Below are 12,930 nucleotides of genomic sequence, written 5' to 3'. Positions count from 1 at the left end.
AAAAACAATAACATAGAGAAGATTTGCACATCATGGTTAGCAAACTTTGTCCAATGTAAGTGTGTAGAATCTGGCCCTCCAAAATTACAGAGGTCAGTCTTTTCAATTAAACATGGAACAATAGCCAAATTTACTGTAATTTTTAGTTTTCTTTAAATTGATTGACTTTTTTTCTAAAAAGTTCCAGATGTTTTAAATCACAACTTCCTTTCAGGTAGCAGGTGCAAATTAATTGACTTTTGTCTTTTAATTGACTACTTGTCATTTTATAAGGAATACCACTGATAAACTGTTAAGTTTGATGTGATAGTTATTATATTTATATCCAAGACATATTTTATTATGTAATAAGTGGTACACATTTAAAAGAAGTGCTCCTCAGAATTTGCTTTTATTCTACCCATCATATATGTAAGAAATATGTAAAAATGCTGAAATTAATGAAATAAGAGTCCAACTCCAGAAGTTATAAAAGAACAATGAGTAATCTAATGGAAGTAGAAAGAGAAAATAGTAAAGATAAGAGCAAAATGAACAAAACAAGAAAATATAGAAAGAAATGACTAAAAAAGTTGGTGATTTGAAATAAGTAACAAAATAGGCAATCCTTAGGCAATATTGATGAAATAACAGAACACATAAATACAAAATCATAGAAATGAAAACTGAGAATTAATTCCATTTACAGTACAGATTTTAACATTATGAGGTAACTGTAATTAAATGTATGACAATACATTTGAAAATCTAGGCAAAATATTAGTATCACTTATCAAGATTGAGTAAATAAAACAATAGGTCACACGAGGAGATCTGAAACTATTAAAGTGCATCAGTAGTTAAAAAGTTACCTATGAAACAAGTAAACAGCAAAACACCATACTCAGATAGTTTTACATTGAATTCTACCAAAGCTGCAATGAAGAAATAACTTATATCCTATATAAATCTCTTCAGAGAACAAACAGGAGAACTGTGCAACCTTGATATCAAAATCAGCTAAGTTACAAGATGGACAAATTATAGACTACTTTCACTTATAAATAGATGCAAATGGCCTGAATAAAATATTCTCAAGCCAAATCCATCAATGTATTAAAAATACACTGTGACTGAGTTGAATTTATCTGAGGAATTTAAGAATAGTTTATTGAAAGCATTGCTAATGTAATTGACAACATTAGAGTAATAAGCTATTAGCATCTCAGAGATAGAGAAACAGTGTTTTAAAAATTCAACACTCATTCTTGATTTAAAAAAAAAACCTTAGCAAACTAAGAATTGAACAGAATTTCTTTAACATGATAGAGAGTTAAAATTCACAGCAAAATCTTACTTAAAGATCTGTTCAACTAAGCATTATCTTGAAAGTTAGAAACATGACAAGGATGCCTGCTATTGCCACTTCTATTAAAAGTGATGTTTACACAAGGAGAAGGAAAGAAAGAAAGAAAGAAAGAAAGAAAGAAAGAAAGAAAGAAAGAAAGAAAGAAAGAAAGAAAGAAAGAGAAAGATAGATATAAGGAAGAAAGGAAGGAAGGATGGAAGGAAGGAAGAAGGATTGGAAGGGAAGAACAACTTTCTCACTATTACAGATGAAATAATTGCCAGTATAGAAGATAAAAGTAATCTGTAGGCCAACAATTATAAATAAGAAGTATTCATCAAGGTTATTGGATATAAGAGCAGTACTCAAACCAATAGTATTTACATCTAATCAACAACAAATGATGAATATAGTTTAGTAAATGAAATACTATAGAGCAGATGAAATAAATGAATGAGATCAGCCTGTATCAACAGTGATACGTCTCAATTACCAAACCATACTGACTTTAGAAAAGCAAGTTGCAAACTGATATGTACAGCACGATACCCTAAATACAGAAATGCATAAAGACATGTTTAGGAACGATAGAAACCTTTCAGGGTAGTGGTATGTCTGGGGACAGAGGGAAAGAGATGGAGGGTAGAGATTCTGCAGAACTCTTAATGTTCTTTGGAGAGGAGGTTTGAAGTGAATAACACAAAATGTTTGATTTTAGTGTCTATTCTATTATTTCATTACATTTTTACATATTTTTAACATTCCATTATTAAATCTTCAAAAGGAAAAGAAATCTCTAGTGGCAAAACTTAAGGCATGGCTCCAAGTAGGTGCTGGGAACCTTCACCAGCAGGCCTGGGGCAGTTCACTTCCTGGGAGGAGTAGGGCTATATGGAAGACATCGCTTGGACTTCCTGGCCACATCTGCCACATGAAATGAGCAGAATGAGCTTACCTGCATTGCAGCAGAATGCTTCCCCACACCATCCCCCATTCCAAACTCCCACCCCACTGGGGCTTATGTCTAACAGGGGAAGCTACTGCACTCTGTATTCTGTAGCCAGAGGATATTGTGAATCTGTTTTAGACTAAGACAGGTGCTGTAAAACATAGCCCAAGGCAACCAATTATGGGATTGAGTCCACTAAGAAAAGAGAGCAGAAACATTTTTTGGAGGGAAAATTGGGGTAAAACACAAAGAAAGGTATTTTATGTCCATCGTTTCATTTCTGTGTTATCAGTCTCGGATTGAAAGGGATAATATAAAACCTGGCTTAGCAGGTGAGGAGGAAGGAGTGATTTGAAGCTATGTCTTTTGGATTCTCTTACTTGTAAATATCCCTTGAAATGTCCTTCCCATAAGAAAACACAACCACAAGAAGATAAATGAGCCGGCATCTTGTGGGCGGTGCACCAGGTCTCCTAGAAGGAAGAACAATGTAAAGAAAACGTGAAGTGTTGCAGTCTTGGCAGACTAACTGGGGAGCGCACGTTCCTCCTTCTCCAGATTCTTGATAAGTTTTGTTCATCTGGGGAGCTTTTTTTTTTCTTGCAAAGTGATTAGTTTTCCTCCGAACATTGCACTATAGTGGGTAAGAAACTGTGGTCCAGTTGGAGACATGCTTGGATCTCATCCCTGCTTCTGCCTGCGCACCTGAGTCTGAGTGACTCCGGGCACTGCCTGAGCATCAAAAGGTGGATATAATACCATTGTAGGACCAGTGACTTTGAAACCTTATCTAGCTCTAGGTTTTATTTTGTCTTTTTCCACCATTCTCCTCTGGGACTTTTTGCACTCTGAATTCCTACAACTCCAGATATATCCTTCACTTTGAAAATTCTCTGATCCGTCCTTCAGATGGGCAATAGCAATGCCTCACTAGTCCGGATCAAAGCATAGATTTTTCTCCCGAGTATTTCCACAAACCAGTGAGCACTAGTATACACTGTTAGAGGGCTAGAATATAGGCCCATGGTACTGCGAGCCTCTTTAGGACACAGCAGACATCCTGAATGTCTTTATCCCCAAAGCTTGGTACTGGGTCTAGCACACAAGTGTTCGGTAAATGTCTTATAACAGTGAATGAAGAAATAGACGTTATTGATTTAAAATGCTTTATGTTGTGCCCCAAAGACATTTTTTTTTTCTGGGGATATTTCCAGGACAGTAACTTGTGTATAGACAAGATAACTACTTCAGTGCTAGGAGCTTCCAATATGTGTTCATGGATTCATCCTTGGCCCTTAATTGTGTGTTCAAATTTTAAGTCCTCTTTACTCTGGGATAGAGGCAATTCCTAGGGAAGCAGGTAAATAAATACTCAGTAACCAGTAATGCTAGGGGTTTTCATAAGGTGGTTTCATGGTATATTAACCACATCTTTTATTTTCTATATCCTGATGCTTTGACTTCCGGGGCCTTGCAGACCCTGGAGGGACTGTCCCTTCCAAGGTCAGTCAATTTCTAGAGATAATAAAGAATTCACCCACAAGCATGCCTGTCAAATGCAAACCAGCAAAGCCAGAGTCCATATCCCCAACCACCTCCTTTACTGGGCTCTCACACCCCAGGCTACTGTCTATCTGCCCTAGTCACCCCATGGCCATGACCAGGCAAATAGGGACAGCCTCTGCACCCAGAGCCCTCTGAAATTGTTTAAACCAGCCAGTCCTAAACCCTCTCACTCTCCTACACCCATTCTTTCTTTCAGAAACCATAGTCATGGCTGCTGCCATGGTTACTTCCTCTCCCTCTGCCTGCTGACCAGTGCCGGGGCTCATCAGGTGGTCCCTTGTGGCCTGGTGTGCCTGCTTCTCCTGGGCTCTGTCAAGATGGCAAACCGCCTTTTCAGTGGTAGTTGTTTCTTGATCTGTTGGCTTTACCATATCCAAATCATAATAAAAACCCATGAACTTATCACAACACCCTGGGAAGCAAGATTTCACAAATTAACAGCTCAGGTAAGTGAAGTGGCAAAAATGAGACAGGAAGTAATTGATGGAGCTTTGATTGGAACCCAGGCCTAGAAGCCCTAAATTCAATGTTCTTTACACCACAACATGTGATACCTGGGTCTTTTGATGGAAAAACACTCTACAATAAGCATTTTTAAACATACACAAGGGAATATGGACATATACGCATATTCCTATTTGTATACAGAGGTCATATGCTCTATGTGGTGCTTTCCAGCTTGCTTTATTTTCTTGAAAGAATACGTCTTAGGTTTCTTTGTTTTTAACCAAACTTTTTTTCTGTTTTAAAGTGGGGAGGAACATATTCATCGTGTGCATTTTTCCCAGTTTTAATACTGGCCAAATACAGCCTGCGGAGGCCAGGATCAATGTAATTTGGAGCATAAAATTTCCCTGGCTGTAACTGTCATGTAAAAATCATAATCACAATCATAATCATTTCACCAAGAGGCTATGTGCCAGTCACCATTGTAAGCATGCATCTGCTCATATACTTCCTCAAGAATGCTGAAGGAGAAGCAATTATTATTCCCATTTTGAAGTTGTGGAAACTGAGGAACCTGCCAGTATTAGGCCATTTTCATGCTGTTGATAAAGACATATTTGAGACTGGGCACTTTACAAAAGAAAGAGGTTTAATTGGACTTGCAGTTCCACATGGCTGGGGAGTCCTCACAATCATGGTGGAAGGAAAGGAGGAGGAAATCACATTTTATGTGGATAGTGGCAGGCAAAGAGAGAGCTTGTGCAGATAAACTCCCGTTTTAAAACCATCAGATCTTGTGAGACCCATTCATTATCAGAACAGCACGGGAAAGACCCATCCCCATGATTCAATCACCTCCCACCAGGTCCCTCCCACAACACGTGGGAATTATGGGAGCTAGAAGATGAGATTTGGGTGAGGACGCAGAACCAAACCATATCACCACCAAGGTCGCACAATGAGAAAGCAGTGGAGTCCAGGACTCCACCCCCAGCTGTCTGATTCTAAAGTTCGTGCACCAGGTCAGTGTTTCTCTAACTGATCTACGTATGACTCACGGAGGGATCTTTCTAAAATGCAGATTCTGATGTGAAAGGCCTGGGGTGGGGCTCCCAGGGGATACTGGTGCTGCTTGTCTGCAGACCACACTTTACACAACAAGGTTCTCCACTATTGTGGAGAGCCCATTGGCATTGCCTGTGAGCTGCAGTCCTTTACTCTGCCTTTCAAAGAATGTGCCATTTGGGTGTCCTTCACTGCTTATTTCCAAACTTCAGCAATTCTCCAGCTGTTCTGTGAAAACACAGTAGCCTCTGGGGATGATGTTGGGTGGGGAGGAGAAATGAATCTCATCTTTGCTCATGTAATTGGCAGCTATGGGGGAAAGATGAGAAGAAATGAAGGGGGACAGTGTTTGAACAAAGAAAGTAGAGGGGAGAGGATCCTTTATTCCAATAGAGACTGAACTATTTCTCTATTTTGGCAGATGGAAGCTTCAATAAAATGAATTTCCACCAGAGCATATTTGAGCCCCACTTGTTTTGATGGAAGATCTAATTAAAGACCATTAGCAGGAAAACATGGGGAAAAAACCCTGTCCTCAAAACAAATTCACTGCTGATCTGCACAGAGAGAAGCTACTTCTCTGCTCTCTTGCAACGGACAGGTGCTATGTCAACAGGCAAAGAATTCTTAACATGGATCAATGATTTGCAAAATATCTTTTCCCTTGTGCATCATTCTGTGCTACTTCACAAGTAATTAGAAGTACAGGTTGTATTTTATTTCCTCTCCTAAAAGAAAATTTAAAAAGTGGGCATAACTAATGGGAAATCCATGGCTTCCACTGCAAGGCAAAAGATATATAGCCTTGTGTTTCAATGATATGAGGTAATTCATAGCTATACTTCAACTTCCTTAAGGAAAGCACTCTGACGTGATAATGGCTGGAGTGATCACAAAGGTTGTATTGCTGAAGTGCCCATCTTCACAACTCTGGCAATATCATCACGACCCCTTTATCCCCCTTCACAGAGCAAATGGCCACAGCTCCTTCTTCCTGTTTCAGCTGGGGAAAACTGTTCACAGCAAACTTAGAGACCTTTCCCTTTCTCTCTTTTCTAAGGGTCTGGAGAAATTTGTTTATTTATTTAGTAAAAATTAATGAGTACCACCTGTTATGTACCAACCATCAAGGTATGTTTATTTTACCTTACATCTAATGATATTCATGTAATAATTACTACTACATACCTACTCTGAGAATAAATTAAAAATATATCAAATGCTCAGGCTTTTTGTTTGTTTCTGTTATTTTTAAAATTTTATTATTATTATTTTTGAGACAGAGTCTCACTCTGTCGCCCAGGCTGGAGTGCAGTGGCGTGATCTTGGCTCACTGCAAGCTCCGCCTCCTGGGTTCACACCATTCTCCTGCCTCAGCCTCCCAAGTAGTTGGGACTACAGGCGCCCGCCACCACGCCCAGCTAATTTTTTGTGTTTTGTTTAGTAGAACCAGGGTTTCACCGTGTTCGCCAGGATGGTCTCGATCTCCTGACCTCATGATCTGCCCGCTTGGGCCTCCCAAGGTGCTGGGTTTACAGGAGTGAGCCACCGCGCCCAGCCCGTTTTTTTAATTTATTGACATTTTCCTTCTACAACTGAGTGATAGCATACTATTCCAGGCTTCATTTTACACTCAACTTTCTTAGCAAAGTCATAAACATGCAAGTTTTACAAAAATAATAAAAGGTTTTATTAATTTTCCCAAGAGACTCTCTTAAGTTTTTGACAATTATATGTTTCTGCTTTTAATTTTCATCTTTCTAGCATCCTTGTAGAATTTGTTTTTCTATTGTTAGCTGGCCTTATGCTGCATTTATCAATGGTCAGTGCATATTTCTGAAGGTCAGGTCTTTTCACTTCAGTTTAATCATAGGCTTTACTTTAAAAAAAAAAAAAAAACCTTCAACTATGATCAAAATCTCTGGCTCTTTCCACTTTTCCTGACCCCTTGCTGTACCCATGTCCCCGCTAGGCCACATTCAAGGACTCCCTACTGCCAGTTGGAAGGGCTCCCATCTGCCACTACTTCTGCCACATCCCGAGGGTCTACATGAATATTTCACTCTAACAACCTGGAAATATGGATGTTGAACTCAGCAACTCTTTTGAAGCAAATAGTAGGTTCTAAATAAACACTTGGTTGATGTGTAAAACCACAATACTCAGCAACTCATTGCAATGTAGAGAGTGTGTCTCTACCATCTCTGGCCCAGTCTACCTCACCTCTAATTACATTCAATATTAATTTTCATCCTGACTCTGTCACTATGAACTATAAGCGTTGCATAGGTTACTTAACTCTACCAAGCTTGAGTTTATTCATTCTCCTGCAAAGCGGAGGCAGTAACATCTAGAAATTAAACAAGTAGTACATGTGCCTGGCACATGGAAATTTCTTAGCACGTCCTAATCCTCCTGCAATCTAATTTCATAGTTCTTCTCTTTTTTTTTTCTCCTGGGAATATGGTTCATTGCTTGTGAAATAGCTTTGCAAATAAAATATTGCAGAAATGTTGTTGCTCCTATTACGTGATGTTTACGGTATAATTTCTCCCTTTAACATACATTTTCCAATATAGTATTAAATAGAATGATGGCCAAGTTCCCTGAGCCTTTGTTTGTCTGTCTTTAAAATTGAATGTTATAAATATGGAATGTTATAAATATTTAGGGAAGTCACATTTGTTAAGTGTGCTACAGAATATTTGATACATAATAGGGGTTCAATAAACAGTAGCTGTTACTATTATTTTATAATCACTCCCATATCTTTGTGCACTTCACCAGTTAGTCTCTCCAGTTTGTGGTTTCCTGTACTCCTCACCCTCCCCTTTCAGTATAAAATTTGATAAGGGAGTCCAGCTGCATCCATGTCCCTACAAAGGACACAAACTCATCCTTTTTGATGGCTGCATAGTATTCCATGGTGTATATGTGCCACATTTTCTTAATCCAATCTGTCACTGATGGACATTTGGGTTGATTCCAAGTCTTTGCTATTGTGAATAGTGCTGCAATAAACATATGAGTGCATGTGTCTTTACAGCAGCATAATTTATAATCCTTTGGGTATATACCCAGTAATGGGATGGCTGGGTCATATGGTACATCTAGTTCTAGATCCTTGAGGAATCGCCATACTGTTTTCCATAATGGTTGAACTAGTTTACAATCCCACCAACAGTGTAAAAGTGTTCCTATTTCTCCACATCCTCTCCAGCACTTGTTGTTTCCTGACTTTTTAATGATCGCCATTCTAACTGGTGTGAGATGGTATCTCATTGTGGTTTTGATTTGCATTTCTCTGATGGCCAGTGATGATGAGCATTTTTTCATGTGTCTGTTGGCTGTATGAATGTCTTCTTTTGAGAAATGTCTGTTCATATCCTTTGCCCACTTTTTGATGGGGTTGTTTGCTTTTTTCTTGTAAATGGATGCAGCTGGAAACCATCATTCTTAGCAATCTATCACAAGAACAGAAAACCAAACACCACATGTTCTCACTCATAGGTGGGAACTGAACAATGAGATCACTTGGACTCAGGAAGGGGAACATCACACACAGAGGCCTGTCATGGGGAGGGGGGAGGGGGGAGGGATTGCATTGGGAGTTATACCTGATGTAAATGACAAGTTGATGGGTGCAGCACACCAACATGGCACAAGTATACATGTGTAACAAACCTGCACGTTATGCACATGTACCCTACAACTTAAAGTATAATAATAATAAATAAATTAAAAAAAAATTTTTTTGATAAGGGAGTGAGGAAACCCAGGATGTTGAGATGCACTGAATATACTTGGGATCCTCATAATGAGTTGTAACACAAGGGCTGAAAAAAAGTTCATAGTTTGCTGGGCCCAGCACATAAAGTGGATGGTTATTTTATATAACTAGTCATTGATTCATGGTCCTCTAACATTTTCTTTCCCCAGTATAGGGTAACTAGGTAACATTTTCTTTCCCTAGTATAACAAACAAGCAAATAACAAACTTGTTGATCTCTGAATGCTCCTATTCTCTGAGGTCTCCCATTGAGAGAGAAAGAAGATTTGTAGCTAAGCCTCCATGCTACTCATTCCTTGCCAGAGGAGTGCTGTAACACTCACAACCTTACATGGTCTTATGTGTAAACAGGGCAGTTTTTGTTATGTCCAATTTGCAATAAGCCCAGAAGATCGTGTTATAAAACAGCAGGAGGGAAGGTTCAGCATTGAAGCTCAGGTGCCAGTCAGCATCTTGGGCTCTGCATCCCAGTGGTTGCGACATCTGCTCAGGGCCCTGCCAGATGTGCTCTCTGGCAGTTGTCTCTGCCATCTCTATTTGTGAGTGAAGCTGCAAGCCTCTGAGAGTCAAACTTGAGCAGAGAAGGCGGAGGGAGGAGAAAAGCACCTTTAGCTTAAACGTGGTTGGCCTCTCCTTTCAATCCTTTGCTGACACCTTAGACAGCTGCTGCACTGGGCTTCAGTGCATACACACAGAACTGAAACTCAGCCATCAACCAGTTAGGACCAGCAGATCCTCACCATGTGCCAAGGCAAGCCCCAAGACTTGTGAAATGGTGCAGAGAAAGAAGATCCATCATAAGAAGTTACAGATATTGATACAGCTTATTTGGAGCAAATGACTATCACAGCGCTTTGTAACTTGCACCTGTGTAATGTCGTCTCTAGTCCATTCTCTACTTTGCTGCTCAAGGAATCTTCCAAAACTGCATCTTTGTATTTGAACACTTTGTATTCAAATAGATTCCATGGCTCTAGATGGCTTCTCAAATAAAGCCTAAATTCTGAAGCCCAACATTTGACAATCCATTGCAAATCCAAATGTCTGGGTTTATCTTGGATTCCTCTCCATGATGAACCCTTACACTTCAGCCAGACTAAACCACATGGCACCCAGGGGCTTGCAGGACACCCCCTTCCCTAAACTCAGTCATTTGTTCATGGTGTTCCTTCTGCACACATTGTCTTTTTGTTTCCTCCCTCCAAGCTGCATATCTCAGACACGTTTGTCTCTCATTGTCCAGCTCACAGGCCACCCCCTTCACGATACCATCTCTGAGCTCCCCAGTCAGAATTTATTTCTTCCTCCTCTAAACTTCCCTAGCACCTTTCATGGCCTTGTACTGGTGTAACTGATGAAATCTTTCTTCCCAAACTATATTATAAATCTTTGAGGGCATACTTTTATATCCTATCTTGTGCCTAGATTAGTGAATTACATTTAATAAAACACCATAAATATTAAACCAGTGACTACATACTGTCCTCTGTACTTTTCAACTGGAGTTAACATCAATGATTATTTACATATAAATCGGGCAGTTTTTATCATCTCCATTTCACAATGGGTGAAACTGAGATTCAGAAAGTTTAAGTAACTCACCTAAGGCTACACAGATCAATGATCCTGGAGTTAGGAAAATAACATGAAAAAATTCCTTGTCTTAGTACTTTTACTCAGCCCTAAGGTGAAAAGAGTTTCACCTGTCATTCTCAGGTCAGGGCTCTGCTGGGAAATGGAGTGGTCTGAATTGTTCGGTGAAGCAAGCAGTGGATTCACAGGGAAGACAGAAGTGGATGTTCCAGGAAGGAGCTAGTGACAAAGGCGGACATGAATATATTGTGGTTTACAGGTGAAAAATATTTTCACTATGTCCATGGCCCAGCCTAGTGCCTGGCCGGTACTGAATATGTGTTAACTAAAGACATAAAGGAAGGGAAGAAGAAAGGGAAGTGGTGAGGAAAGTTTGGAGGAGGAGCACTGCATCTAGATTAGTGAAGAAGTACAGAAATTACCCTCCCAGTGCTGGAAAACATGCTGGGTTGTCAGTGCAGCTTTACTGCATGGGAGGACACGTCCTCTCTGGCTGAGAAGAAGGTATGTGCTCCATTCAGCACTGCAGAGGGACAGAGTTCCCTAGGCCATCGCCATTATTGTTGGCATCTTTGCCCCATATGAGTATCAGTGGTAAATGTTGTCTGATTTTGATAGGTGAGAGACCCCAGTGGTGAGGCCCACTAGAACCTACTTTGCCTGCTACTAAGCCACTCTCCCCAGCCCATTTCCTTGAAGATCCTGATGGCTCTTGAGCATAATAACGCATGTTAATGTAGGGAAGAAAAACGTAGACTAGAAAGCAAGAGACTTGTGTGGCTTTAGGCAGGTCAGTTCTCATCACGTCTCTTGGCCTTAGTTGTTTCCCAAGTGTCAGGTAGGGATAATAACATCTGTCTTAACCTCATGGATCATGAGGCTGCAATGAGAGACAGAACGGAAGTACTTTGAAAGTATGAAGCCACGCATAGCATTAGAAACAAGGGTGGATTTCTGCTCTAGAAAAAATAATTGAAGTGATCATTCTCCAGGTCTGACATTTTGATTTTATCTTGCAACCTGACCTGAGAAGTAAACCACAGCCCAGTGGGAGGGGCTTTGCGCATAACCCACCCTCTAGATTTATGACAGCACACAATACTCCCACACCCTCAAAGACCTTTCCTGGAGCACTACCTGGGAACCACCAAGTGAGGTCTCAGGTCCAGCCCCCCATGCACACATTGCCTGACCTACCTTGCTGACCATTTTTCGTTCATTCCTTATGAAATAACCAAGACAGCAATAACTCAGCTCTTTATCTTTTTATTTCAATGAAACTGGAGTTGCTATATACATTTAACCTAAAGAGTCCATATGGTGTGACAAACGGCAGAGCAAAGAAACCCCATGTGTTCTTCCTCTTTGCTTTCTTCCCCTTGCGCATGCCAGCTTCCCAGTAAAATGCAATCCCTAAAATTGTTGATTTGCATCAGCATTGCAATTAATCATCACTGATATTAGTGTATCTTCTACCCCAGTGGTTCTGCATCCCTCAGGAACACCCTGGCCACAGGTCTAAAAGCACTCACTGCGGTCTGTGAAATTCTTACCCGGCTGTTATTTCGGAGCTCTTGGAAGCAGCACGCTCAGATGGCTGACGGCATCGGAATGGGAAATACCTGCTCCAGAGGGGGCCAGTCAAACAATCTCGGTTGGTTTTATTGCTGCCACATCCAGGAATCAGGTGCCTGGAAAAAAATATGCTTACAGGATCAGACTGAGGAAGCTGCAATGCCATCTGGGGTCAGGAAAAGATTTTTGTCCAAGTGCCAACTGCGGGGGCTGAGGCAGTGTGGTGCTCCGCTGGCACGGAGTCTGAAATAGCCCAGGAGGTGCTGGGGAAGCAAGGAGGAAAGCTGCCCAGAATGTTACCAGGGGAGGACTGGGGACTTCGGTGGGGATGGGGGAAGATGCCGAAGGCTTGAGCCTTCTACACTGGACAATTTAGAAAATGTTTCGTTTGGGAAATTTTGAAACATACACAGAAGTAGAGACATAGCCTAAGAAGTCCTCAGGCGCTCACTGCTCAACTTCAACACCAACCTCATTGGGTTTTATGGAGGCAAATCCTAGACATCATATGAATATTTCTTTCTTTCTTTTCCTTCCTTCCCTCCCTCCCTGCCTCCCTCCCTCCTTTCTTTCCTTCCTTCCCTCCCTCCCTCCCTCCCTCCCTCCCTCCCTCCCTCC

General features: G+C 40.7%; 1 long non-coding RNA gene across 1 annotated transcript in view; it reads right to left on the bottom strand.

The window, feature by feature from the left end:
- The window catches only part of LOC139356912 (uncharacterized), a 39,149-nt gene extending 26,661 nt beyond the window's left edge, over positions 1-12,488 (bottom strand). The window contains exon 1 of the long non-coding RNA XR_011609439.1: positions 12,291-12,488. This is a non-coding gene — a long non-coding RNA (uncharacterized lncRNA). The remainder of the gene's footprint in view (positions 1-12,290) is intronic.
- Positions 12,489-12,930: the final 442 nt, after the last annotated feature.

This window comes from Macaca nemestrina, chromosome 10 (assembly GCF_043159975.1).
Source record: "Macaca nemestrina isolate mMacNem1 chromosome 10, mMacNem.hap1, whole genome shotgun sequence".
NCBI classification, from domain to species: domain Eukaryota; kingdom Metazoa; phylum Chordata; class Mammalia; order Primates; family Cercopithecidae; genus Macaca; species Macaca nemestrina.
Note: the sequence above shows the minus strand (reverse complement) of the source record. Positions and strands in the feature narration are given on the sequence as shown.